Source organism: Aythya ferina, assembly GCF_964211825.1.
Source record: "Aythya ferina genome assembly, chromosome: 7".
NCBI lineage: Eukaryota > Metazoa > Chordata > Aves > Anseriformes > Anatidae > Aythya > Aythya ferina.
The window spans coordinates 13048260-13075951 of NC_140302.1; the positions used below are offsets into that span (position 1 = coordinate 13048260).

Consider the following 27692-nt stretch of genomic DNA (forward strand, 5'->3'; position numbering starts at 1 on the left):
GGCTGATTGGCTCCAAAGCCTTTATCATTAGCTTGTAGGTCCCTTCATTTGTTAAAAGGCTCAAATAGTGTTGCTGCCGTAAGTGTTTCCTTATTTTCTCATCTTGGACTGGGAAGCTTTGAACTTGCCAAGATCTCAGTTCAGAGCTCTGTGTTTGTTCTGCTCATGTTGATGAAGTCACTAATCCCTAAATGAAGGGCAGGGAGCTTTTGGGGTTAGCAATTTCATCATCCTTAACAGAGAAAACAGAATCCCTGACAGCTCAGGTGAGTTAACGAGAAAATTATTTCCCTTTGCCTTGTGTTCAGATCTATTTCTGAACAGGGGATCTGAGCTGAAGCCTTGGGTTGCAAAATACCAGCCTGTGGGAAGAACAAAATCGGGAGAAAGAACTCTGTGCCACAAGATCACCTTTAATTAGGTCATGCTCAATTCCTTTGCAAGCAAAAACACCTCATCAAGCATTTACCTAACTGAAGAGCTGTTCCTACCTGGGAGAGATGTGTCAGTAAGGGACAGACCTAATGATCTGCTGCTTGACCACATCTTCGATGGGGCCTGTGCCACCCACTTCTGTCTGGTCACAAATGCTTTGCAGCAGTACCAAAAACGTGGCCTGAGATATTTCGCCACTGCGCTTGTACTGCAGGGTTGATGCTGTTTGCGTGCAGTCGTTGATCACATTTTTTTATTATTTTTGCAAGGATTATGTTGATTCTGCTTATAGATATTGAGTTCAAGTCAACATTGACTCATTCTAAACTTGACAAGCTTCAAGCCAAAACTTACAGTTTCTCCTGATTTCAGTACAAAACTTGCTCCATGGTCACTGCCTGCCTCTTGGGAAATGTGCTGTGAACCCATTTCACGCACTGGTACAGGGGAGCAGTCACAAATTGCATTGTGCATGCTTTGTGGAGCTTTTTACAGAAGCCATTTTAGAAGTCAGCCTTAGTTACCTGAAAGTTACATAAATAACAGTTACAAGCATGTTCCAAACTTGCCTGCATCATTCAGAATCAGATCCTTAGCTGGTTTTACTCCACCTTTTCCTTTGAATTACAGAACAACAGAATTACACTGAACTGGGTTGGTCCTTATACCCTGCTCCTTTCCTTTTGAAGCCCAATGACTTTAAGCAGTGAACCAGAGCTGCTAAACTTCAGTTGCTGGGCTTATTTTCTGCCTCCTCATCAACCCATTCAGCAAAGGCATATTGTACACGAAGGCAGAGTACTTATGTCAGTGTACCTGCAGGGCAGGAGTTGCATGCTGTCAGAAGCCAAGGGTTTCAAAGGGAGCCTGGCCTTCCTGCTGCTGGTGGGAAGGCACAGCAGCCAAAGGAGAAGAGCGGCTGGACCTCAGCACAGAAAGTCACTCTGACAATTTTGCTGAATCCTTCCAAAGAACTCAAATCAAAACATTTGTCAGCTAAAATCTCATTTATGGTGTCATGTCCTCCCCCCCACCCCCTTTTTTCTTTTTCCCCTGCACAGACAGAATAACTCTTAGAACTAGATAGACTGCAACTTGCTCAGTCTCCTGAGATAGCCACTAGTGAGATCTCTGCAAGTCAAGCAACCTCAGGTTGATGCAAATGGCTGTCCTGTTTCTTAGTTGATGAATTTAAGCCCAAGCTGGTAAGCTTTCCCAAACCCTAGGCAATTACTCTGCAGGACTGCACTCTTCTCAGCAATAAGGTACAGGATGACTCAGGCAACAGAAACATTTACAAAATGAGGTATTGCTCAGGCAATTTTCAGAGCCTGAATGTCTGAGAAGGAAAGGTTTTGGGAGCAAGGATTTCTGGGGAAAGTGGAAGAAAGGGAGCCCAGTTATAGTAGGATAATGAACTGATGCTTTCCCTGATATATCAAATCATAAATTATAGTGGAGAGACAGGATTTGTTTGGCCTTGACATCGCACATTACTGAGCCAGAGCTAGTCTGTGATAGTCCACATGCACTAGAGCTTGCGTGGCTCTCCTTGCCCCATTTGTGAGATTTTTCCAACTCAAAGAGAGATTATGGATAGATCAATGGGGAAAAAAATACAAAAAAGTCAGGTCAGGAAGGAAACCTATATGCTGCCTGGTGGGATCATGGTAATAGCAGATAAACTTTGTGGAAGACGAGAGCAGTCAGAACACCGCAGTAACTGCAGGAATGAGCTAGTGGCCATGCCATTTCACTGATTTAAAGGCCTGATTGGAAGAAATCAGATCAATATATTAGATTTAGTCTACACAGTAACAACAGTACAGAATTAATGGACATACAGAAACCCATTTTCCATCACTGATTGGTTGTGTATCACCCTCCAAGCCCCTGCATAGCTTGACCTGGACTTGCTCCTTACATACCACACTCCCCCAAAAGTTTAGCAACACTTATCTGTGTGTGTGTGTGCATGTGCTTGGGCAGGGAGTTAGTGTCTAGACTCCTTTTTCTGGGTCCTCCTTAAAGGCAGTTAGCAACTACCCCCTTTAACATCAGACACCAAATTCAATCATGGAATAACTCTCCTGCAATCAGTGCAATTAGCAGGAATGTGTCTGACCCCAGCTTCACCTTCTCTGAAATGTGGTTCCTGGTACAAAGTGTTGCACTACATTTGAGAGCGACATGTTATGCATAACTGGAGGTCAGGATCATCGCATGAAGACCAACCCCAAAATAACCAGCAAGTCTTGTATCAGATATTGGTTCAAGACAGAATAAAGATGGAAATAATTTGTACTTTCACATCTTACTTCTACTTTCTCATTACACAAAACCAATGCAGTGCACCACAGCCCTCACCCAAACATGCCATTACCTAACAACGTACAAAAGGACAGCCACAGTGGGGGCACCCTGACCAGTGCTGTATGGAAATGTGGATCAGTGCTTGAATAGAGAGAAACACTTCTCGCTGTCATAACCAAAGTTAAAACTTTTTCTTTCGTACATACTTTTCTTATGGAAGAGGATTCTCTTTCTTTTATTCAGGAAACCAAAAAAATCTTCTGCCTAGGCATGCACTGCTTCTCTGTAGATAGAAGGACCATCGATCTTATTGCTGGCACACTAGAAATCCTAACCACGAAGGAAAGGGCTGGAAGCTCACCAGACCTACAGCGCTTGCGTGCTGAGTTGATGTCAAGATGACAAAGTATCTTTTGAGATAACATTATTCAATTTTTGCTACAAGTATTTTTGAAAATGGTATATTCCTTTAAACTAAGGAGTGGCACAGGACTCCATAGAGATGGGGGCTTTGCGTGAAAATTTTAAGTGTTTGATTGTGAAATAAATTGTGTTTCTTTGCTTAGTAGTACAGCCATTTCCTTCTTTCTTTACTTGTTTCCCCCCATATAAAATCTTGTCTTCCAGTCTCACTTGCACAATTGTCCCTCCTCTCATGTTGACTTTCAAAGGATCCTTTCTGCTCTGTGTCACGCTACCCTCTCCTTTCATGATGTACGTACGATGACCTCTGTTCTCTGTCATATACAGCCTAATCCTTCTCCTTGAGCATCATTTGCACGGTAATCCTTTCCCTTCTGTGACAGAAGCAGAAGACTCCCTTTCCTCCACTGTCACTTGAAGAATGACCCCTTACTTCTTGTGGCCCAGAGAGTAACTCTTCACTTTCTGTGCCTAACACAAAACGATCATGCTTCAGCTTTCCTTTGATATTTTCCATGAAGTGCACCCTTTAAGCTAATTCTACAAGAACAGACCCCTGTCCTCTCATTCCCGGGTTATCCAAATATTAACCTTCTGGTAAATGAGCAATGTGGAAAACCATGGAAAAGTATACAGCCAAAACTAACACTTCTTTTGAAAATTTTAAAAAACAATCCCCACTATCTCACATATTTAGAGGAGAAGACAGCAACTAGTATTTATTTTCCTTTTCATTCCCTTACTTTTCAAGGATACAATGAAAAAAATAGGGGATCAGGAGTAGAGAGTAGAGAAGTAGAGATGCATTAGGAATCAGAACTTGAACCCAAACATCCCAGACTTGGTCCTTTAAGTAACTCTGGCTTGTGTTCCTAAAACATGAAAGATTTTTTTTTTTTTTTTTTTAAACAAAAGAAGTTCAAAAACTGTTTTGGCTTAAAAGCTTTCCCCCCTTCAATTTTTAAATTAGAGTAAGCTGTAAATGAGCATTTACAAACAAATCTACCAAGACAGACCAGTTACTGCAGCAAAACAGAGTGAGAAAGGAGGAGACCAGCAACCAGAACTGCAAGGTTTCATCAACTCAGCAAGTCATTTAACCAGCTTTGCTTTAAGCTTTATCCAAAACCAAACAGATACCTGTTTAACCAGGGCTTCACTGCCCCCTCCAGCTGGGAAAGCCTTGTCCTGAGCCTATTCCCTGGGCAGCCACAGCAAGACAAGAAGCTGACAGGGCTGGGATTGATTACCTTGATTTGATATCCCTTTTACACGGCAGTATTGCATTTGGTGATGACTTTGGCTTAAAACAATCCTAATTGTTTCTTTGACCTGCCAATTTCCAACCTAGTGCCACAGCATGACCTCCAAACAGGGCTCAAATAATTACATGCTAAGCTTGAGCCTTCACAGAAACCCCGTGTTTAGAATCATCACCCCATGGTTTTTCTTTGCTATTGGAGTGGCATGCATTTGCCAGGCTTGGTTTGGCAATGTATTCTTGGTTAGCTACACACTAATTCATTGTAACAGCAACACTAGTTGTGTGCTCCTGTGCTCCTGTGTCTGTAGTACGCCTTGACATCCTGTATGGTGCATTTGAAGTGCAAGATTTACTGCATTTGCTGCCAGAGTAGCTTCAGTGTGTGGCATTTGCTCCTGGCTGGTACTAGCTGCAATGGCTGCTTGAACTGAATTCAGGGTAGAAAGCCACCATGTTTTTTGAACAAAGATAGTAATTATGGTAACCATATCACTTTAGTGTTTTTCTTTCCTGTGTTTACGAATAAGCGATGTCAGCCAACAAGAGCAGCAGCTTCTTCTCTATAAATTAATTCCTGCTTTGGAATAGTGAGACTCCAGATATGATAAGACTTCCAGCTTGGTATGTTTTCTCCTGCATCTTTTCAGTGGTGCATTACACATTCACGACAATTCTTCATCTCTACTGTCACTTTTATGGCAGTGTTTTCCTTTTCCTCCTCTTCAGTCATGTGCATGCTGATCCTCTGTGTCACAAGCAGCCTGACCCCTCCTTTATATGGGCCCCCTCCTTCCTGTGCACAGTCCTGGATTATACAGTTAAAAGAAAAAATAATTTCACCTACAAAATGTAAATCACGTAAAACAATGAAATTATTCCTGTTGCTATTTTTATTTCCATTAACCACCAAAACCAGTCTGGACTGAATAATTAAGCAGCTCTTTGTGTCATGGGTTTCAATGCTGAACATAACCCATTAACCCCATAGGAGCAAGGTCCTTGAATTCTGAATAACTTTGAGAGTAAACTGTGATGAATCAGGTCTGAGATAAGAGCCAGGCATCTTAAAAAAAAATCTGGAGCCTGTTCTTGGTACTCAGGGTTTGTTCTGTGTTGCAAGCAGTTTGCGCTCTTCCTTTTTTTTTTTTTTTTTCTTTTTGTCTTTTTGTCTTCCCCCATTCAATTCAATCACAGGAGAAATACAGAAAAACTCCACTTGGAAGAAGTGTTTGTTCTAGCTCATTCTATTATTGTCTGAATTTCTCTTTTTCTTGCCACTGAAGATGTTTGTATATAAAGAAGACCTTAGCATTATTAGGGCTCATCTGTTCATAATGCTTGTTCTGTACTTGAAATTGTCCTATATTTCACTCTGTTGTCATTTTCTCTTGACTCAAATAGAGCCTTGTTAGCTGCAGCTAGTCTTGGACATGCTTCTCTGACATGGATGCAGCTGATGTAACATGGTTCAGTCAGCTCCATCAGTAGCAATATTCCTGGCACTAATACAAGAGTGCTGGCCTGTCCTTACCTAGCAAGCTGTGTGGCCAAACTGGTCTGTAAACTAAGGAAGAGCAGCTCTGTCCTTCTACATCAGCTTCCGGAAGCAAAAAAAATGAATGTTTTTTACATGAAACAATGTGTTTTAAGATCTCTTCCTGAGTGGGTGCTTGGGAGGCAGAATGACAACTCTACCCAGAGTGGCACTGACCTGCAAAATTACAAGACAGAGAGTTAGTACCCAGCTGCAGTCTGCCACATATGTCTATGGGCACACATACCCCTCTCCTCATGTAAAAAATTGTAGGGTTATAAGAGACCAGCATTTAAACTGATCTGCTACACAGAAGCAGCCATACCATCATTTTGCCCCATTATTTTTGTATCAGCCCCAACTGCTTCTAGCTGAGTTCCCTTTCCGATCAGCTCTGATTTAGGGACTCTGATTAACGGACAAGTTTGTCACATCCCTTAGTGATCAATTACAAAGTTTAGTGAAATGACTACTCACTGTTCTCATGGCTACAAAACAGGTACCAGCCATGTCGTGCACTGACATAAACCACACATGTAGTCAGCGACGTGACTAGGGCTCTGACATGAGTAATGGTGGTAAGAGCAAGCCCTGCTCTGGGCCTGTCGATTCAGGAAATGCAGACTTTCAGGTTCAGAAGAGGAATTGCTGCCGGGGTTGCTGCTGCTCAGAAGGGCCAACACCACCGCTTTATCCAGTGCTGCTCCAGGTTGGAAAATTTCCTCCTTACTGACTCATCTTTGCTTTCTCCATCTGAGACCACAAACTGTTTCTCAAATTTCAAGCTAATTACCTAGTCTGGCTAGAGAGCAGGTGAAAATAAATAAATAAAAAGGAAAAAAAAAAAAAGCATTAGGTGTAACCTCCCTTTTTCTCAATACTGGCTGTGTCACATACCACAGCAATGGGCCAAATCCTGAGCTATGGGGAATCAGAACCTGAAGAACATAAACATTCTTTCTATACTTTAAGAAAATGTGCAAACTGAGAAAAGTAGGTACAGAGTTAAAAGATAACGTTCTCAGAAAAAACATTAACATATTCAGATGTCTGAAAATATATCCTCTATCTGATTAATACAGCTACATATAATCAGGTAACAGTAATGCTGTGTTAGCTGGGAGTGTTCCCAAACACTTGGTGATCGATTGTGAGACATATTTCTGAATACAGTACATTCATTTTGAGCTTTGGTTTTATCACAAAACTGTAATTACTTCTAGGGACAAAATACTGATCAGAGGTAAAGGAAGAAAATGAACCACCATTTTCCAGGGCACAAATAGACTTACACTTTCTTATAATACCTTTAACTGAAACCCATTTTGAGCAAATAATAACCTAACTCTGTAGGACAGAATGCTACTACAGCCTGATGATGGCTGCAGGAATGTGTACTAGCTAAGGAACTGGATGAGTATCTACTAGAGAGCAACCTTTGTGTCTTTAAGAACATTTTCCATTACTATAAGGCAAAGTCACTTACCATGCCTAACATGAAATTGGTGAGTGTGCAGATAAAAGAGATATTTGCAAAATCCAGAAGCACGCTTTCCTCTTTGTCTTTCTCTCTTTTTTTCAAGACGTCCTTTTCTTTCCCTGAGGAAGAAACAATAACTTCACTCTGACTAATATACAGAAAGTCTCCTATGACCAGAATGGTAAACTTACAATGAGGCATTTTATCGGCCACAGCCTCAGCCCAAATGAATCCCTTTTGTGCAGCTTGATCTTCCCTTCACAGGCCTGAAAGACCATACTTCAGCAGGAGCTGCAGTTAGTGCAGGAGAGTGAGAGGCATCCTGAAGCAAGTCACTGATCTGCAAAGGAGCATCACCAGCTTTGGAAGACTGCTCCGATACAACACCTAGATGAAAATGCAACCACAACAGAAAACAGCATGCCCATCTGTCAGCCACTCCTCCTCATGAATGTGAGCCATAAACTCTGCTGAAAATTAAAAAAACCCTCAAGCAAGCTGCTAAAAAAGTCCTGGTGGGGGCTGGAAGCCACTGCATCATGGAGCTGTGCCTGCAGGAGCACCTGGGGCCTGGTGGCTCTCTGTGGCCAGTGTGACCAGGCCAGCCCAGGCTGGGTTTGAGGTGGCTTTCCCTGGCATGACAGAGCATGAGTGCCAAGGCAGCAGGCATCACCCTCTGTGTCTGGTGCTGACGTGGATGTCACGTCCAGGGACATGGCGTTGGCCTGTGTTTCATCATGCCGGGATGCTGTGAATGCTTCCTGGTGAGGAGGCTGCACCTTCATATATGGAAATGTAGCACATGTCTGTGGGGCCCAGAGGCTGCTCATGAGAGCCCCTGTGCCATATGCTACCTGCCACAGTGACTGGTTCATCTTGACAGTATCTGAGTGTTTCTCCAGGACTAAGTTACAGGCTGGGAAGTGCGGGGTGGGCCGGGTGTTTACAATCAGCAAACAGGGGAAGGCCACGCGGTGTTGGAGGGGAGTCGCAGCGCAGTCAGCCTGGTGTCAGAGCATTAGAGAATGAACTGCACTACCCCCAACCTTAAGGGCTGCAGATAATGCGCAGCAATGAAGTTTTATCTGTGCTCAAGCACCTATTTTCTATGCGGCTAAAGCTATGTCACAGATGTTCCTCGCTAGAATAGATTTGCTCCGCTAATCCCGCACTAAGCTGCTGGCAGGGCTCCCCCTGCGCTGCCAGCCGGGGTGCCGAGCAGCCCCCTCTGCCCCCTCCAGTCCCCACTGCCGTGCTCTGCCAGGAGAGGGAGCCGGCAGTCTGAGATTGGGTGGCCTTTGATGTTTTCTGTTCAGAAATCAGAGGGGTGCTGGGGCTGCCCCACACCAACACAGGCCTCCCTGTTGCTCTGGGTAGACGCTCAGGGGGCTGAGGTTTTCGCGTGCAGGCTGCATCCTGCAGAAAGGCCTCGGGTCCCGCTGGCTCCCAGCGCACTCTGATGCTCCAGACGGGGCTTTGAGGTCCTCATTCGCTTTTCCTGACTCCTTGCCCAGGTGAACTCCAATGGGAGTCTGGACTCGATGAAAATGAAGTCTACGGGTTCTGGCATGACATTATACGTGCAAACCCACTGAAACGCAACCACCGCTGGAGCGGAGAGTGATGACCAAGGGAGGCAGAGTGAGGCAAGTGACAGCTGGGAGGCGGGAAAATTTCATTCAAGGCTACCAGGTGGCACACAGATGTTTGACAAGATTTCTTTTAACTTAGAAACGCATCAGCCTTCTTCCCCCTGCGGTATATGTGTTTCATTTTGAACAAGTAACTGGCAGCTGGAGAAAGTTATTAGAAAATGCTAAGTCTAAGTTCCAGCACTTGCAACAGCAGCAGAATTACCTGTTTCCTATTCTGCCCAAGCTTTCTTTTTCCTTTTTTAGATATTGTTGGCCTCAAGTCAAGTTTTGCTGAAGTTATGTATCAGAAGGGGAATAAGTGGAGCTCCAAGATTGTTTAAAGAGTAGAAAGGGAGTTGAAACAAAGCTGGCAGAGATACCAATGCAATTATTATCTAGGTTCTGGATGGGATTGGGGCTGCTACTAAGAAAACAGGAAATAAGTGAGAAAACAGTCCTTATAAATGTGAAGACCGGCCAATTCTACAAGGCTCCACTTGGTGCTCAGATGTCTGAAAGTACCGATAAAGAGCACACATGAAGAGAAGGCACCGTATCAGTATCAAAGGCCCTTTCAATCTTATTTTCATTTCATTTAACTTCAAGCGCTGGCGTCTGGCAAGGGAAGGAGAATAACCTCAAATCTTTGACTAACGAAATGTGACCACTGACCATGCCGTCCTCTTTTCCTTCAAGGATGTGGGTAGAAAACTCTGCTTCCCTTGTATTTTCTACCAGATTTGAATGTAAGAACAGAGACATTTGGTGACAGTTTGGGAGTGAAACATTACTTGAATATCTTTGTTATTTGTAGGCTAGAAGAAAAGCTCTTCAGATGGTGCTGAGTTTTGTTATCCAGGAGGTGCCTAGGAGCCACACTAGGGAAAAGACCATAACACAGCATGAACAACCATTGGGAGCGCTGGAAATTGTGAGCAGCAAGGGGGGCTCCTCCATAAGAAGTGCCTTTTATTGGCTCTGTTGTGAGTCAGAAGACTCCTGCGCTCTCCTGATGCCATCAGCTTACCTTACCCCATGCTCCCAGGGGCCGGCTTTGCCACTGGCTGCCTGGAGGCCATCAGGGTGTACTGGGTCTGGCTGGAATGTTAACTTTCCCGGCAGCAGCCCATACAGTGCCATACTCTGTACTTGTAGCTGGAACAGCAGTGTTATCACACCAGTGTTGTGTCTACTGCTGAGCAGCAGTGGCACAGCATTGGGCCTTTCTCTAACCCTCCTAGGGGGTGGGCAAAAAAGTGAGGAGAGAAACATCACTAGGGCAGCTGACCTAAACCAACCGAAGGGATATTCCATACCATGTGGTGTCACACTCAGCAATAAAAGGTGGGAACAGGAAGAAGAGGGGAGGGGTGGGCTCTCGTTGAGAAGACGTCGGTCCTCCTCTCGAACACCGGCTGCGTGCGTTGAGGCCTTGCTTCAAGGACGTGGTCAATCATCGCTCATTTGTGGGAAGTAGAGAGTAATTTCTTTCCTCTGCACTTCCATATAGCTTTCATTTATTTTGTTTGTTTGTTTTCCTCCCTTTTTCCCCTTTCCCTTTTATTTCCCCTTAGTTAAATTGTTTAGTTCATGGTAGTCTTTATTTAATTATTATAATTATTTCGCTTTAATTAAATTATCCTTATCTCAACCCGTGAGTTGTTCTTTGCTTTACTTCTCCCCCTCCTCATCTAAAGGAGGGGGAGTGAGAGAGCGGTTGTGGGGTTTAGCTGCCCAGCACCGTAAAACCACCACACAGGGTGCAGGCGGTGTTTGGTGGCCTGGCCCCCTGTGTTTATGGCTGTTAACATTTCTGTCCCTGCAAAGGTCTCTTACTGATAAGGATGAGTGGTGTGGAGTTATACATCCATGTGGTTGCAACTTCCCATCTTTGTACCAGCCAGCACATTATTATATACATAAAAACCTCAGCAACAGCAGCCCCAGGGGACTATTTACATCCACTGGCATGAACTCATTCCTGCAAAGGAGCTCAAGCCAAATCCTGCAGAGACCAGTGGGGATCCCTCCAGGCTCTTGCAAAGGCTAGTCTGCACACTGGAGAAAATGTTGGGGCTTGGTCATATTTATCACCATTCAGGTAAAACATGTTGTCAGTTAACACCTTTCCTAACACAACATATATTTTCTAAAGCTGAAGGAAGGTGAGCTTTTTTACCTCCTTTTGTTTTTCAACCAGTTATTCTGATTTACTTCTGAAATTGCACAGTGAACTAAATGGATGTTCACAGAGTAGCCAGGGATCAATCATTACCTTTTCATGTGTAAACTGATCCTAAGGTATCTATCAATCTGTTATAGTCCTATCTGCAGAAGATATGCCCAATTTCAGAAAACTGAGAACATATAAAGGAAACTAAGGCAGGGCAACATTCACTTTCCTTGGCTTGCTCTCTAGAAGACAGTTGATGAGTGAGTTTATTATCCATGGGAAGCGTGAACAAGCCAATACACCCTTTTCAAGGTTTGCAGGTGCCTTAATGTAACTTGCTCATTTAATTTGGATCTATATACCTCATGAGAAGGGCAGAAGATTTTCATTTTCAAGGCCTTATTTAGCCATAAAAAGTGTATCACGTTAGCTAAGAGCAGGTCTATGAATTTCATTTTATTTGGTGACAGGAGAAATAGGCATATATATATCACCCTTTCAGTAACTGCTATTAAAAGGTGCATGTTTCATGAAGAAACAGTGTATTCCATGTCATAACATCTTTCGTGAAATAAAATTCAAGGTGTTTGTAGTATTTGTGCATGAGAAGTATCATTTTGCTCATAGTCACACGTTAAGAGTATGAGGCAAAATTATAAGCCCCTTTTTGTGACTGGAACGAGTCATACCTGGAAAATTAGGATGAGTTTTTGCTCAAATGCTGGCTCCAACGAAGTCAGCAGGAATTTTTCTACGGCCTCAATGGAGCCAAAATTTCTCCTAGATTTTGTACTCTTATAGGTGTTTTACAATAAAGTCACCAAGATCATTAAAATGCTATAATCCCTGGTGTGATCCATGATGGGGTAAAAGCACTTATAAAGGGATTGCTTTCTGAACTGGTGTAATTATGGTAGCAATTCCCAAAGCAGAACTATTGCAAATGCATTTCCAGTTCCAGTTTCTGAATCTTTTGTCAGTGTTCATTACAACAGTGATATGCTTGTGTCTAAATCTTGTTGATGTCCTTCCAGAGGGCACTAAAAACCCTAAAAGTAAAGAAAAATTCAGTTGGTGATTCTGACTGGCTGCTGAACTGCCGCCTCTTGAGCCCTGTCCCTCAGCTCATAATCTATAATGCTTGCTCATAAATTACAAAGACTGCTCTCTCTTTGTTTATATTCATCCACTTACAGTTTGTCTAACTGAAAGGGAATTAGGAAAAAATAAAAGCAGCCCTGCCCTCACCTACCCATGGATGATACTGGGCTAACAAGCCCACGAGAGCTGTCAGCACTTGGCATAGTCCCCAGGAAGTCTGCTGCCTGGATGAAGCTGCTCTGTGGTGGGGTGGCTTTGGTGGGGCTCTGGGGACAGTGCACAGGGCTGGCACCAAATCTCAGGCTGGATAGGATACCTCTCCCAGTGGTGCATGCCATGGGGTCCTGAAAGCATCTTAAGGGACTAATGAAGCCTACTGAGAGCTGACCTCTCCTTTTCCAGTTGTTAAGAAGGGGATGGAAAAGCACATCTCTGAATTAGGGTGCGAAAGATTCAAATTGAAACAAGCACCAAAGTCTCACACAGGGTGAGAAGAGAGCTTGACTGTTTCCTGAGGATGATCGTCTCAACATTGATGAAAAACAGCTAGAGGTAAATACAATTAAATGCTCTCTTAAAAAATCTAGATTATAAATGAAAAACTTGACCGTAGGGCCCACTTGTTTTTAACCTCGCAGCAGCACTGTGACAGGGATTCCCTGTCCTGCAGCTGTGAGCAGCTTTTCTTCACAACCGCAAGTGACTGTAGTGTGGGTGAGTGATTTCAGAGTGACAGCTACACAGCTGGGGGGACAATGTGGCACAATGGCCCTTTGTCCTCCACAGAGGACAGAGACCACCAGGAAGGGGGAGGCTGTCCCCAGAGTCCAGCAGGGAAGCTCTTCTTCCATCTTCTCTGGAGACATCCAGCATCTGCTTTTCTCCCTGGTCCTTAAAGCCTCCTCCTTTCCACTCTTTAACTAGCCTCTGATGTTATCTGAGTGAAAAAGTGCTGTTGTTCTTTCAGCAAGGAAACTGTAAAACAGCCCAGTGTATTTATTCTCTTCCTTCAAGTGTGTCAGTCCTTTGACTAATGATGACAAGAATTCTGCTCTTGTTGAGTTGCTAGCTTCTTCACAAGTGCTACTAATAAATACCTCAGTTTGGAAGCTAATTTCTTACAACTGTATGGCAAATTGCACTGACACAGTCAACTCATTTCTCATATGCCTTTATCAGATAGCTACCAGATTAAAGACTAAGCGAGCAACGCCTACTTCGATTAGATACCAGATTAAAGAGCAAATGAACAATACCTACTTGGATTTGAAATGGTCACTGGGTTCACTGTGATTTTCTGTCTCCTCATTAGCCCCCGGAACTATCCAGTCACCAACATAACATGTTGTAAAAAGGCTCTGGCTTGTCTCCAAAGCGAGAAGAAAAACTACAAATAATAACACGTCATTTAAATGCATCTCTGAAAGCCTGGAGGTGCGTCAAATAGAGTACCACTTTGGACTTTCAGAAACCATGCAGTCCAGTGTTTCTTACTGATGTTCCCACAGAATTACAAGCATCCAACATTTACATCTCATGACACGATAACCTCTTTTGTAGTAAATAAGCCCAGGAAATTCTAGTTTTCTATCAGAGAATTTTGCTGATTTTTAGTACATCAAGTGTAAGCAGTACACAACCAAATCCACATTTACAGCTTTTTGAAAGCCCACAGCTAGAGCTGGTGTGAGTGTGTGTAGTGCTGTGCTGGGATTCAAAGCAATGTCATCTTGCTAACATATATATTACCATATAATATCATCACAGCTAACAATAACTTGTCTGTGACAGACCCATTTCTTCCACAACTGGTGGGCTCTTTTTTCTTTTTTCCTTTTTACCTTGTGATCCTTTGGCTAGTACTGCCAAGAAGCCACCACATGTTGCAGGCTCTTGGTGAATGTGGCAGGCAGTAGCAGAACCATCTGAAGGAGGTTACAAGATTTAGCATGAATAGTTTTGTGATTTGATCCTTCAAATAATAATTTTAAAAACTGTAGTAATGTAAGTTATCAGCATTATTCTCCAGCTCATGTTACTCCTTACATTGAAAGTAGTTGTTCATTATGGCCTAAAAGAGGATGCAATCCTCATCAATATCATCCTCCAACACTTGATTAACCCAAATGCTTGGGTGAAGACTAATCACCCAAATCTTTACTTGGTGAAAATGAGGAAGAAGGTATACTTACCTCACTATCTCCTCACTTCAGAAGCTAAGCTCATACCATAAAGATTTTGCAATGAAGCCTCCATCTTACAAAGACTTAAAAAAGAGCTGAAGTTGTGGCCCCATGGAAGTATAGAAGACAGTGCTGGGGCCCTGACACGGGTCAGGTCCACAACATGAGTTTAGCAACTCGTGACACCCATGCAGGTGATTAGTTCACAAGTCAGGCATATGCATAAGACTTGACAGACCAGAGGGTGGCTGTATGTTTTAATGGTATAAAATGGCCCAAATCTCACAACTGGTAGCCTTAGTTGGTATAATAGTAATTTCACTAAAATTAGTGCCTGATTATTAGGGTTATTGTGCCTGATGATTAGGGTTATTAGTGCCTGATACATTAAATAACTTATTGATGATAAATAATCTGATCAGTTCTATGAGGAGGAAAGAAAATTTAATAGGACATATAATCTACTGGGACACAAGGAACTCTGTCATTACTTATGTACACGGGAAACAAGGAAGCAAGAAAATATAGTACTCTAAGTATATTCTAAAAGGATCATTGTGCAGAAAAAGATCTCTCAACACAAAAATCAAAAGGTTCTTAACAGGGAGAGGCAGTGCCTGCTCTGCAGTGACAGCTTCATGTTTATTTATTCTAGGAAAAATAAGAAGGAAATACTGAAGTAAAGACAAGATAATTTTATTCCCAGATCAAATAAAGGAACACAGAACGTGTTCTCATCAAAGTGATTACTTTAGGGGGAACTAATACAATGAATGTTATTAAATGAAACAACTTCTTTATAGGGCATCTCACGTTAAAGATTTTAGTGTAAGTAATATTTCTGTCAGGCAAAGTGATTCAAGACAAAACATCTTGTAGAAGATATAAAAAAGGCCTTTAAGAAGCCTCAAATTAACAAGATGTGCATATGAACCTTTGTGAGAGCTCATATAGGGTGGCACTTTTTCAGAGAGTGCATGAATTTATGCATATTTATAAAGGTACTCTTTAGTAATCACATACTTGTAAAAATGTATTCTATACTTCCTCTGCAGCAAATTATCCCTTTGCTTAACAGGCCTAAGAAACAAGGATGTCAGGAGCAAAAACGATGACTGTCCCTTCACTAGTTGTTTGCATTTTTTTATTTTAAGTTAGCTACTAGATGTTGCTAGATGTAGAGCTAAAATAAAAGGCTGCTCAGCAGAGACAACTGGGACAAATCCTCAGCTCTCTGGGAGCTGTCTTCACTGCAACCAGGAAGGACATGTGTGTCTCTCCATTTAACATGCTGGAAGCCTTAAGAGCAAACCCATGCCATACCAAGCGATAGGTGCAGCCCAGGAGATAAATTTGCGCAGATGCCTTGCTGAGCACCTTACACACCTTAGCAGTGGCAATCTGAGCTAAGCAATGTGGGCCTACAGTATTTCTTTGTGTTCTGAAACGGACATCTGTATATCAGCACACTTGAAGACCTACAGCTACATTTTATTATTCTAGAATCTGAGAGGTCTCAGGGGGTAATTATTTATAAAATGACTAAAACATCTTGCCTCGGGTGCTGAGCTCTGGAAAGCCATGTCTTCTCTCAGGGTCACAGGCGTTAGAGATGAAAAAGCCTGACTGCATCATCTTGTATTGTTCCCTCCAGTGCCTTTGCCAGTAATTTATCAAATCTGTATTTATCTTAGTATTTCTATATGGCTCCCATTGCACCACTTTGCAATATTCAATTCCTTTATTCTCACCAGGGCCTTATCTGGTATATTCTGCATCATGTGTGATGCAGTCCTGAAGAGAAAGTTCATGGCAACAGAAAATGACGAAGTACACTCCCTTTTCCTTACTTGCTGCCTCACTCACTAAATTGTTGTCTCATTCTCATCTGATGGGGTTTCTGTCCATGGGAGAGGTGAAATTAGTGAGAACATAGGTGGGGACTGAGCTTGTTCTTGGGCATAAAGAGCTCAGAATTATCCTGTGCTTTCTTCTACTTTCTTGCAGAGTATTCAGGTCTTTGCAGGAAGTACAGAATTTCCAGAATTATCACATGGCAAGTATTGTGTCAAGGTCTATGGCTTTTACTATTCAGGAGGCTTTGCTGCAAAACAATTTTTTTTTTTTTTTGACTGGGATATTCTTTTGTTTTCTTCAGGTAGTTGCTGAAGTAAGGCCTGTGTGCTTTTTAGCTTTTAACACTGATTTCTGATTTACTTTAATTCCTTTAATTTCTCAATAAAAAGCCATAAAAAACAAACAAACAAACAAACAAAAGAAAAACAAAACAAAACAAAAAAAACACTAGAAAATTCATTTTGTTTCTCTTTGCATTGAGAAATTTTTTGAGATCTTTTACTCCTCCCTTTGAACAAATATTACAAACCACAAGCTCTAAAAAGCCATTCTTCAGTGGCCAGACATAGAGATCCTAGAGATCTCTTCTCCAACCCAGCTCTTCTCTGGAAGAAGGGATTCTGAATCTGGGTGTTTCCTGAAGCACTGGATAACCCAGGAGAAAGGCTGTTTGGATTTGGTATAGGATCAAGAGTAAATTATCTGATACGTCAGTGCCTGCCTTTGTTCTCTGCAATTCTGTCAGCTAAGTAAGCACAACACATGCTAATAACTATTTATTTTGATTATGACTTGCAAATACCACAGAAGGACACAAGCAAGTGACGTGGGAAAACAGGTCTCTAAAACTCTGCTGCTATAGCACACTTCAAATGGTAAAATCGCTATCCAAGAAAAAAATAGGGTATATTTTGTATGGGAAATACATTTCTTGTAGACCTAAATGCATCTCATTATTAAATTTGGATTTCCACAGATTTTTAATCCCAAAGTATGCTGTTTTCACTTGCAGTACTTGCAGGTAATGTAAGAACCTGCTGGCACAAACCACCGCTTCTGCCTTGAGTGGCTCAACAGTCATTTGTACAAACTATCAGTGAAAGCAGAATGGAATAATAAAACAGAATATGATAAAGTCTGTTGAGACTCTTTGAAAAATCTAGAAAGTTATGTACAAATATGAAAAATGTGGTGCAAACACTGACATTTTCATGTATAACTTTCAAACAGACCTTCTTTCCCTGTCAAATTGATAGCAACAGAAGTTTTGAATAAAACATTTCAAAGACTGTGACTTGTTTCAGACATTTTCTCAACGGTCCTAATCCAGACTGGAGGCTGGAGGCTTTGGCCACCGGCTAATGGTTGATTCTCATTTACCCTGTGGGCACTTTTCATAGTTCTGGCATTATAAAACAACCCTAAAGTGTTTGTAAAATACAGTTTACATTTGCATTGTGGCAAATGAGAAATGAGTCCCAAAGTCCTTAAAGCTAAAGTTGGTAAGAATTTAAATTTTATAGACTGGCAGCTTTTTCATAACAGCCCCTCTTCTTTCTCTTTGTGAGTCACAAGAGAAAACAATCATTCAATAAAAACATTTTCATCTTAGAACCATCACGTAGAAGTAATCTCTTTCTTTGTAGAGAAAAAAAAAGAGCATAAATTCAGTGTTATTTGCCATTTGCTTTTTCTTTTAGATTTTTTTTTTTTTTTACTCCTATTAACACAGAAAAATTCAACAAAAGAAAATAGCTCTAGTTATGAATCTTTGACTTATTCTAAAACACAAATGTTAATTGCAACTGTGTTCTGATCCATCAGCTGTATTGTTCTATCATTTGTGCAACTAATATTTCTCAACCTTCCCTGGATACTTATTTTCAGATGAGATGAGAAGGGCAGATGCCACTTCAACACTGACACCTTTGAAGTCTTTGTACTAAGGATACTAAGGATTTTACAATTCACATCAATAGTTTTATTAGAAATAAAAGCACCAAAGGTGTATTTCCAAAAATCCCTAATACTACATATCTATCCCACACCTTGTATCTTATTTAAACTTTAATTTTGTAATGGCAATTGAAACTAGATAAAACATTTGTTATTAATTTTGTTGTTTTATAGATTATTTAATTTAATTTGATGGATTTTTATCGTGGAAAAACCTGAAGAGATAAGCTAAAAATCACGGACTATCAAATACTCAATAGAAGCTGCTTAATGCCACATAAAGAGCTGACCTAAAGAATTTAGTTATTGTTTTAATGACAGTTTTTTTCCAGCCTCCTTTTTAAAGCTCGTTCCTTGATCTAGGCAAAGACATTATAAAAATAAATAAAAAGGGATATTTAAACTTTGTAAAGTTTGCACATTTAAAGTATGCAAATACTTTGTCAGTAGTTCAGGATTCTTGGAAACTGAGCTATAAAGGAAACTAGACACCCAACCTGCAATGGAAATACATAAGATCATGAATTGGATTTAATGGGCTCCAGCAAATTGTAACATTGATACTATTGTGTGAATACTTCACTTTAGCATCAGAGTAAAGACAGACCAATTGAAGTTCAAAAACACATGCTTTAAACCCTTCAAATTTAAGAATAGAGTTGTGCAAACCAATTAGTAAGAAATCTCTAATATTAATCACATCTGACTAACAGATCTTGGGTAGCAGCTTTAAAAATAATTTCAGAGAACTTTTATTTTTTTATTATTTTTTGGGATGAAGAAACATAAAAAGTTCACAAATCCCCTTTATGAACATATCAGTCCAGCAAAAAACACATATATAGCACATGAAATTAGTTATTCTATATAATAGAATAATAAAATATAATATATATTCTATATAATAGAATAAGTGGATTCTTCAGGAAGATCTTTCTTCTGTTCTGTGTCTTTTATTTATTTAAAGCATAAGTACAACTATCTAAAATTGCAATTACAGTAGAAACTTTCCATTTCCGTGGAATGGAAAATAAAAAAAAAATATTTAGCCAACAGACCCAGAATGTCTCTGTTACTTAACATTTGGTCAGCGTATTATTCCTGAAGTTCATCAATGTGAAAATGAAAACATCTTTTTGGGGAGTTTCCAAGCGCAAGCAAGGAAGGAGTTGAATACAAATTCTCAACTACATTTTGAAAGAGAAGGAAGTTGTAGCACTTACTTATTTCTGGCATTGAATCTCACTTCAAAACTACAGGAGACTTTTTTTAATCAAGTATTGCATGTATTTATATGCAATTCTGAAAAAGGCAATGAATTAATTATATTATTAATTGTTATTAATATATAAATGTAACAAGCCATGGTAAAGTTGCAGAGGTACAGGCACAATTATATAAGATGCATGGCTAGGAGAAAATTAATCCAGACAGACTTAGTTTTACTAAATTTAGAGACCCAGACAAGAGAGTTAACTAGAGGGCAAAGCCTCCAGGACTAGACTGGAGCAAAATAGAAAATCTCCTCAAGCCTTAGCTTGCTCTGGGAAGGACCAGGCATGTGCCCCAGTGCCTCTGACCATGCCGCTGAAGAAGGTCCTGTCTGCGTGCAGAGAAGGGTATTTCCCACCTGTATCCATCTGGGCTCCAGCTGTGTTTCTGGCCCATCAGCTCTGTCTCTCTTAGGAGCCCTATATCCATTCCTGACCCCTCGGAAAACCTTAGTCACTTATAAACAGTAACAGAGAGATTCACTCTTTTCCTTTTGTTATTAGTCCAGTGTAGTATTAGACACTACTAAATACATGGAAAGAGAAACAATTAACCCATAATTCTTGTGGAGGAACTTTTCAGCTATGATGGAAAATCCTAACCCAATAGCCTAAACCTAAGCCAAAAGCCTACAGTCTTGGAACATGAGTGTGCTTGTACAAGTGCTGTTCATGAGGAAACATGCAACAGAAAAATCATCTTCTTGGATGAAACGTGTATCTTTTGGGCTTGTAATTCTCCTGAGGGATGCTAAACACATGGCCTCCTCCATAGCAGGGCAGATCTCCTTTGAAAAATTTTGAAGGGAGTAGGAAGTTTTTTGGCAGTAGGAGAGACAGCATCACTATTTAGTAAATTTACCTGAAGAAGACTATTAAATAGCCATAAAACAGAGGTAAAGAATTCACTGTTTCTTAATTCTGGCAGAAAAAGAGGAGTTTCTTCACACTACTGCAGAGAAGAGGAATCTTCTCCAGCAGCAGGGAGATGGGCAGCAAGGACAGCAACATTTGCCAGAGCCACCATAGCTGACTGCCTGTGAAATTTATGGCACAGCTTTTCAGAAACAAGCTGGGCAGACAAAAGAAACTGATGCAGTTCTTTTGTCAGAAACAGGCAGAGATTTTTTTTTTTTTTTTTCATACTTGGAAGTGCTGGTGGCATTTCACACTTGAAAGTAAGGACGGAAACAAGGGGGTAGAAGAGGAGCAGTAAAATATTTGATGACATGTTTAAACATGGTTTCAACAACACCAGGGCCAGGGGTAACTAGGCCATCTAACTTTTCACTGCAACTGGGCATTTGATTTCTGCATGTTCTGGGAGTTCATTTTGAGGGTTTCTTTCTGGGTTTAGGTCTACACTTGCCTATACCCCATGCAAATTTACAACTGAGTCAATAAAACTTCCTGTGAGTGGTGAATTTGCACTCTGACCCACGTGTAAGAGACACAGTAGATAGTGGATGAGTTTTGTCTTCAGCAGTGCAGCACAGCTTTTATCATGTAGCTTGCTCACTAGCCTGACACTGCCATTTAAGTGCTGCAGCAGTTATTCATCCTATAAATGTGATGTTGTTTTCTACTGTCTTGCTGTGTGTGACAGAGAAAGACATTACTCAGGTTTTGCTTTCAACTCTCAAAAGTTCAAAGGAGTAAATAAAAAATAATCAAAAGAAACAAACGGAAAACCTCAAGCAAATCCCATCATTCTTTTCTCCCACCCAAATAGCCTTGCTGGCATTTGGATGGGAGAAAACTCTCTTTAGAGCTCACTATTAATTTCTTCCCACCATCAGCACAGCACCAGGATTTCTCCTCCCATAGTACAGTTGAAACTTTCTGTAGTTTCTATGCACCCAGAGGACAAGTATGTGCCTCCATTCCCTTGCAAATACTGCAGTCATTAGAAAGGAACTGGTAATAGAGTAGGAAGTAGGCAATTTTGCAGAGAAGTCAAAGATGGGAACTGCTGGGAGAGCTTGTAGTGGGGCCCAGCTAGCACTTGTTGTGACCATATCCGGCTGGGAACACCTTCATGACAGTGCTCACAGAGAAAGGTGGAGCAAGTCAGCAGGGGAGGTGGCTCAGCAGATCAGAGGTGGGCACTCGGGCCCTGCTAGGCGTGTAGGACAGAGGTTGCTCTAGGCCATGGCAACTATGCTGAAAATCAGGTGGATGTTGGCCATGTAACTTCTTTGTGTATGGCTGGCTACAGGGTCAAGTCAATGCTAAACTTTGGAGAAAAACAGAATGGTTTTCATACTAGTAGATAGCATTGTACTATTCACCTTGATTTAGGAATTTGGTATTACTGTCTGAGTCACTCAAACACCAAAGCAAGTGCTTGACTGCAATTCTGGGACTAAATCCCACTACAATACTGTTTAGGGCTCAGAATAACTACTCTAGAATAACTAGGAGCAGCCCCATTCAAAGCCAGAGTAAATTTAGAGCAGTAATATACACAACTTTCAGTAAATACAGCAGGTTTTCTAGCCCACTTGTTTACACATGCCACAGTTTTGTCTCACCCAGCATCCTGCTTCCCTTCCAAAATGTCAGTTTGGGTGCTACTCTTTTTCTGGGCTCCACTGGAAGCACTTGACTTTTATGAGGTGCTGAACATGATCTATCCAAACGTACCTTCTGCCAGGCATCTCTACAATAGGGGACTTTGACTTTGGAAATAATGACCCTATTATTATAACTTCATTGTACAAACAAGTTGAAATATAAACTATAACAAAGAAGTTCTGCAATTATGACATATAAATGCACGCTAGGGACATAAATGCAGAAATCCAGATTTAGTCTTCCAAAATGATAAAACTGGCTCATAATGTTAAGAAAGAGAGGTTTGTCCTGACTATCACAACTCATACAGAAACTGAGTTCTTAGTAAGAGAGGGGAGGCTACACAGGTTTAAAGAAAACAAAGACCAAGGCCCAGTTGAAACTGTCTTGATATCTGAAAAACAAAAGAAAGAAACTGGGGAAAACAACACTTACTATACTGCAAATACTCTGGATTATTTCCTAAAAGAGAAAAAATACTGAAAAGGAGCTCTTCTGTAGGTAAATATAAGAAGCTGAAGGCTTTGATTTGGTCAGTTACTGGCATGATGCCATAAATTACAAGATTCTTCAATAAGTTGTATTATCAAACACTAAAATAATGAAGTATATGTGGTTATTTAGATCCAAAGTCTTGCTGAAACCAAAGGAATTTAGCATCCAGTCCTTAACTCAGTTTAGATTTACAAAGAAGGACTTTCTGCAGAGCTGTGAATTAATCCTGAAGACAGCTAGTTCTGGTATTGTCCCAGCTCCTGTAAAAGCTGTAATGTCTCTTCAGAGACGTTCAGAAATTCATGCAGGTCTGGGAAGTTTGTCCTTTTGAGGATACTTATTGTAGTCACAAATACCACAATTTCCTAGGCCCCACTGAAAGAACATCACTTTTTAAAAACAGTCTGCTGATAATAAAGCTTCTAAAAGGTGGTTTAGATACAAAGTATGGTTTCACAGCTTTTACTGTTTCTTTCTATGTAACCCACAGAATCACACAGAATTTCTAGGTTGGAAGAGACCTCAAGATCATCGAGTCCAACCTCTGACCTAACGCTAACAATCCCCACTAAACCATATCCCTAAGCTCTACATCTAAACGTCTTTTGAAGACTTCCAGGGATGGTGACTCCACCACTTCCCTGGGCAGCCTGTTCCAGTGTCTAACAACCCTTTCGGTAAAGAAGTTCTTCCTAACATCCAACCTAAAACTCCCCTGGCGCAACTTAAGCCCATTCCCCCTCATCCTGTCACCAGGCACATGGGAGAACAGGCCAACCCCCACCTCACTACAGCCTCCTTTAAGGTATCTGTAGAGAGCAATAAGGTCGCCCCTGAGCCTCCTCTTCTCCAGGCTGAACCCAGTGCACACTGTTCCATGAAAGTCTTTTTCTTACATATACAACAAGTGGTGCATTGTGTTTCCTAAAACTCACTAGCTGTGGACTTGCTTTCATTATGAAATTTTGTTGCATGGAGATGTGACATAATGACGACCGTAACTGACCTGTCACTGTAGATCAGAGCAAATCATATTCAGCATGGCAGGTAATTGTGATTAAACCTTGTTCCCATTTCGTAATATGGACAAGACCTGACTTGGAAGGGTCCTAATAATCAGACTTCCATTTTTAAAGGTACAGACATTTTGTCGATATAAGACAATAATAGGGAGATAAAAATTTTAAAAGTCAAAGGAATTAATGTGATGTATGTGCTGCAGACTGCAGTTAAATCTTTGAGAAACACAGCTATCTGTGGCATTTTTACACAGGCACATGAGACATTTTTAAAATAACCAATAGGAAAGGAAGGTCTAGCTTCTGTTCAGAGCATCATCCTGTATCTTCAAAATCACTGCTGGAACAAAACATTGTTTTCAAGCTGCTTTCTGCCAAAATACATAACATGTCCTATTATCTGCAACAGCATGTGCTATTCATTCACAGATCAAAGCAGGTATTCAAAACCAGACACATGTGAGTAAAAAGTAGAATTGGCACATGCCTGTATAAGCAGTATCTTTTGCATGTGAATGAACAGGACCTGAATATGGCCCTATATTTTAAGATCAGAGCATTTCATTGCTTTGGAAGCTATTTATTGGTGCTTGGTTTTTTTCCTGTGCAACACAATAATCTCAGGTAAAGCAGCACCGCAACATGCAAGCATAACTGCATCTATGACTAGGTGGGATCATTAGGTACTGATCCTGTCCTCCAGGAATATGCAAGAAAAGGAGAATTTTTACCTTTTAAATCTGCATTAGGAATTATACAGTCCCTAGCCAGTTGTATGTGCCGCTTTGTTTCCTGTAGGGAGAGGGACATAAAAAGGGCAGATAAGGAAACCTAACTAGAAGGGTAGGCCTCTTAAAACTATTCATTGTGTGGGGAAAGAGGGAGGAAGGAACTCACCTGACCCTGACCACCCAAGCTTTTAACACTCAAAAAGACTTTCAAAGCTTTCTGAGGAAGATTTACAGCTGTGAAAGAAGGCTGGAATTACAGGGAGGCAGAGGAATACAACCCGCCTTCGCTTCCTCCGCAGCCCCAATGCACCCCAGTCACTTCTGCCTTTTTAGAAATGTAAATACATTGTTTTAGGAACTGATTGATAGATAGAATCAAAGGGATTCCTAGCTTGACACCCTCACACAGTCTCTCCCTCCAAATTCCTAGCACTTCTCTTAGAGGGCTGCCTTTGCTGCCAGATCGAGCCCCTGCATCCCATCTCCCTGCCCTCTGTAACAAAAGAGCCCGTCACAAAGGGTCCGTGGCCACTGCGATTAACACGGCACAGCCATGGTGTCCCTGTGGAGTGAGTTCCTAAGAGCCCTTACTTAGCTTTCCGATAAAGTTTGCTGTGGGAAGGTCACAGCCGCCTGTTAGCAGTGACAGTCGTGATGCCTCCTCACTGAAAGACGGCAATATTATTACTGGGTCGAGCCTCAGAAGCTCCAGATAGGGCTAGAAATCTCCTGTGCTGCATGCTCTGAATTCACAATGTTTACATCACATATGATAGTATTATTGTGCTAATATGTCCAAATAGCAATAAAAGACAACAATGATATCCACTTCCAGATGCAGCAACAGAATTACTCCTGTCACAGTGGATTTTCCTCGAAGGCTTTGGAGCCGGTTTGACCTTCTGCTCAGACCTCCACAAGACGTTGCTTTTATCAAAGACTTCTTGAATAATGGGGAATATGAAGAAAAAAAAAAAAAAAAAAGCTCCTTCTCAGCATCTAAGGGTCCTGTTTCAGTATTAATACACATATTCTAGTGGCAAAAACAGATGCTTTTTATTTGTGTTGTATTTCAAGGTCTTTGGGGTTTTGGTGCCTTAGGGTGCAAAACAACAATTCAGTGTTTCAGAGAATGTATCTCTAATAGTTGGGTCTGATCAGAGTTGCCACAAAAACAGACAAAAAAGTTTTATTTTTTACACTTCTTTTCATGCATCAAGGAAATGATTAGGGGCTGTGGCAGCCTCTAGCAAGTGCAAGTCCCAAAGGGGCCCTGTGCTATTTATCTCTAAAGTAGGTGATGCTTCAGAGACCATGCTGAACCTCCTCACTATGTCCCAGGCAGTCTTACCATGCTTCTCCCCAGAGACATTTGGGAGTGGGCTCACTGAATTGGTTTTGAAGTTCTTTACCAAAGATATGAAAAATCATGACAAGCTACAGGAATGTGATCTCTTTCCTTCCACCTCTTCTCTCTCCTATAATGCATTTTAATGAACTTTTAATGTTAGAACAGCAACCTCCCCCCGTGTGACACACAGAAATTAGGGATCTGCATGTTGCAGCTCACTCCGATGATGGAAATATTGAAATTTCAGATGTGACTGTGTTCCACACACTTTGGGGGAAGAAAAAAAGTATACATTTATTTACAAACATTATAGGTAAGTTCTTCCTAAATTATTTTATTCATTGTATTTCTTATTTACAACCAGTATTCATTTCCTAAGTCAATAAGATTAACACTTGGGCAGGGAGCATGTCTGTGATCACAACAGATCCAATTCTGATTATTTTGTTCGAAGTACATAAACAGTTCAATACTTTTTATAAGTAGTTTCCGTATTTTATGTGTGTCAGTACTGTTTAAAAAGATCATCTGTAGAAAGAAAGAAAAGATCCGTCTTGTAAAATATCAGCCACTTCTGAGACTTTAAAAGAGAATTAGCCACTCTTTATATCAAACCTACTCAGGAACAAAGCTGTATGCTCTTGTAGCAATTATGCTAATAAATGCCCCGATCCCAGGTTCATGTTAGTGAACAAATAAAGTAGCAAACAGAGAGGATGTTAATGATCAAACTCCAGCAGGAACAGGCAAAAGAGAATCAGTATCTGCCAAATGGATTGGGGTACAGTTGAAATCGACCTTTTTTCAAACTTTTTAGGGGTCTAACAAAATAATGGAGGCAAAAATAACTGCTTGGAAGTTTCATCTACTCAAGGAAAAAAAAGCTTTATGAAACTCTCCTTGTTCTTGTTCTCTGCTGTCTGTTACAATCTATGGCAGGACTGTGACAGTATTTAGGAGTTAATGTCCATGGAATAGAAACTTGTCACAGGTTGATGGGCCCCTGCTGCTAGATAAGTGCCCATGATTAATGACGTGGACACTACCTCCTTTGCCTCACAGGAGAGTCAGTAGTGACACTTGCTCACTATATGGTGGAGGACACCAAAAACTATCATCTACCAGGAGTAAATATACCATGAGATTATGACAAGGATAATAGACAAATACTGCTTGCCTTGCAGCTCAGGAGTGCATTTGTCATGCGGTGATGATGACTTTGGCTGACCTCTGGCCTTACCTACATGTCCCCGCTCACACCTGGCAATTCATGACACGGTCGCTTGGTCCCCATTCTGGGACCTATACTGACTGCTCTAAGGGTGCCCCCAACCGTCTCTGTGCAAGCGTCTTAGTTTGCAGTTTGATCTGGTGGACTAATAAGAACAACCAAGTTTGCTTTTGAACAGGAAGGAACTTTGTTTCTTTGCATAAAAAAGACCCTTTGCTTTAATTTGAAACAAAAGATTTCTGTATGGAAAAAAAATATTCTTAAAAGGTGCTCCAGATGTAAATAACAGAAATGAACATGAGAGGCTAACTTGGAGCTACCATCCCAACACAACAGAGATGGAATGAAGGGTTCTAATTCTTTTTAGGCTTCATGCCCTAAAGACGTGGCAAATAGCAAATGAATCAAGGATGCTGGAAATCCAGATTAGCTGAAGTTCTGAGTAGAATTTAAGTTTACAAGTCCATTTACAAAAGGCCATTATAACTCCCGTACTACAAAATATTCTAACTGCTATTGGCATTTTCTCTTCAAGCCATTTGACACCATGGGGAAATTTTTAAAATATTTCTTTAACGAGAAGAGAAATGAAAGACATACTCTCCCTTTATAATCTGGTTGTCTGGTAACTTTGAAATTTAGGAGACCTGCATAAAAAATGACT

General features: G+C 41.0%; 1 long non-coding RNA gene across 4 annotated transcripts in view; it reads right to left on the minus strand.

Annotated features, from left to right (window-relative positions):
• Positions 1 to 5558: 5558 nt before the first annotated feature.
• LOC311440017 overlaps positions 5559 to 27692 on the minus strand; it is a 274632-nt gene continuing 252498 nt past the window's right edge. Inside the window, exons 1-4 of one of the 4 annotated variants that reach the window (XR_014695153.1) lie at positions 24447 to 24458; positions 13618 to 13744; positions 7456 to 7568; positions 5559 to 6146 (exon numbers count right to left, since the gene is read on the minus strand). This is a non-coding gene — a long non-coding RNA (uncharacterized lncRNA). Of the gene's footprint in view, positions 6147 to 6458; positions 6772 to 7455; positions 7569 to 13617; positions 13745 to 24446; positions 24459 to 27692 lie in introns of those variants that run through there. The other 3 variants (XR_014695154.1, XR_014695155.1, XR_014695156.1) reach the window with 3 other exon arrangements.